The following is a 2,500-nucleotide window of genomic DNA, read 5'->3' as shown; positions in this document are numbered from 1 at the left end:
CCTTACGCCCTAAAAGCATCGGTGTTATTACTACTCGCCCCCACCAGGTCACACCCACGACAGCTCCCTCCTCAACAGCACAAACTGCTCTCTGCCAGTGTTGGGCAGTAATATATTACTCAGTAATATTATTACTGTAATACATTACTTTTCCCAGTAATGAGTACTGTAAGGGATTACAATTTCCAATACAGTAATATTATTATAGTTACTAATACAAGGAACTCCAAGTTACTCGATTACTTTCTCCAGTGCTGGCACAGGAATAAACGAGGTGTGGACATACTGTAGGTCTGGCTATGCGAGACTACTGCGTTGCCAGAATGCAATGACTTCTTGTGCTAGGTAGGCAAATAATGGGTACCGGTATGCGGTTTGGCTGATTGTTGACTCCTCCTGTAAGGTTAATTATTGTTCCAATTCACCTTATGTAGCCCCGCCCACTTGATCCAGTTGTGTTATGACTTCCTGTTCAAAACACCGTCTGTTTTACCTGCTCACTAGTAGGGATGGGGCCGATCCAATATCGGTATCGGGTGCCGATATGGCACTAATTCACGGATCGGATCGGATCGGATCGGAATTGGGATTTTTTTTTTTTTTTTTTTTTTTTTTTTGCAATTCCAGCGCACAGCTGGCCGTAATTTGTATAATAATGTATAATAGTATCCTTCTTTGCCTTGTATATTTTCTTAATTTTGTCTGCTTTTTGCAAGGTATATTTAAAAAAAAAAACTTTAATTGGCCAAATCTTTGCCTATACTGTATATTCAAGAAAAATATTGGTATCGGCATAATATCGGTATCGGCAGATATCCAAATTCAGGTATCGGAAACAGATCGGAAGTGAAAAAAGTGGATGGGTGCATCCCTACTCACTAGTACTGTACTGTCACAGGAAGTGTAAACACAATAGGAAGTAACTGGCTGTGTTGGAACATAAGGTGAATACAGTGGATTGATTCAGTTCTAAAAGGAGCTGGTTAATCACTTTTTTCAGAAGGGCGGGGGGGGCTATAGTAATATAACGAGTAATTATTACTTTTTTAATAAGTAATATGTAATGAAAGAAAGGCTTTCCGCACACTTAAATTTGCACTAAAATTCACATTTATTGTGAGCTTTCGGTCAGCAAGACCTTCATCAGAGCATACCATAACTATGTATGGTATAAGTAATACGTGAAAAGTAACTCATTACACTTCCTGAGTAACGTGCCCAACACTGCTCTCTGTCTCCTCACACTCCTCCCTGTGTCGAGGAGTTGTTGTGTCTGGGTCGCGAGCAACATGTGGAATATATCAAATCTCTCTCTCTCTCTCTCTCTCTCTCTCTGCCTCTCTTTGCTTGTCTCTCTCGATCTCTCTCTCACTTACACACACAGCAGGGCCGGCGCCAGGATGAAATGACTGAGGGGGCTGTTATAACTGGCGAGGGGGCTGATTTTTTTTTTTTTTTGATTTTTTTGATTTTTTTTTTTTTTTTTATATGATATTTTTATATCGTAAAACATAGGTTATATACCCGCTATGCCTATTTCTGGACTTTTTAACCATAATAACCTCTGAAAAGTGCAATAACACAAGAAAGACTACTATTCAAAATCAAATAAAACATTTATTTCACAGCAGCAGATTAAGGCATTAATAGAGGTTCAAGGGTTCATAGGTTCAAATTTAATAAATAGCTACATCTCTGACACCTTGTGACAACCAAAGGACAGCAAATAGCGCTTCCCTGCCAATTCTGAAACAACAGAGCTATTTTTACAGGGGGTAGCCTACATCAACTTAAACTGATCAAATTTGATGAAGACTGCAGAAACAGCAGCCTAAACATGTCAGGTACAAACATTGCCTAACTGGCCTTTATAGATTAACTGTTCTTTAAAAAAAAAAAAAAAAAAATTTTTTTTTTTTTTTTTTTTTTTTTTTCAAGTGAGGGGGCCGAAAATTGAACTGAGGGGGCTAAGCCCCCTGAGGCCCCCTCGTGGCGCCGGGCCTGACACACAGGCACGCATGCGCACACACACACACTTACACACACACACACACACACACACACACACACACACACACACACACACACACACACAGGGCTGGTAGCGGAGCGCGGGCCTCCTTGAGAACGTGCAGGGTGAGGAAGTGGAGTGTCCGTCCAGCGGTGATTTAGGTCAGAGGGAAGCAGGCCGGGACGCGGGGAGGCTTCTCTCTGCTCTGTGTTTATTTGAAGCGGGAGCCATTACGGCTGTCTCTCTCGGCCATATTTATACACAGACACAGAACAGACTGCACGCCGACACCGCCGGCCTGCGCGCCTGCGTCTGCGAGCGACGTGTGTTTGTGTGTGTGTGAGAGTGAGCCAGATCATGTGACTCTGGAGAGAGATGCGTCTCTGTGAACAATGCACAGTACAAATAAACCCATGTGATTTGTGGCCGGGGCCTAATAGATGGAGGACTGCAGCGTATATCCAGCGGGCCTCCATCCAGCAACATTAA

This window comes from Poromitra crassiceps (genome assembly GCF_964638095.1).
Source record: "Poromitra crassiceps genome assembly, chromosome: 27".
In the NCBI taxonomy this organism is placed as follows: domain Eukaryota; kingdom Metazoa; phylum Chordata; class Actinopteri; order Beryciformes; family Melamphaidae; genus Poromitra; species Poromitra crassiceps.
Note: the sequence above shows the minus strand (reverse complement) of the source record.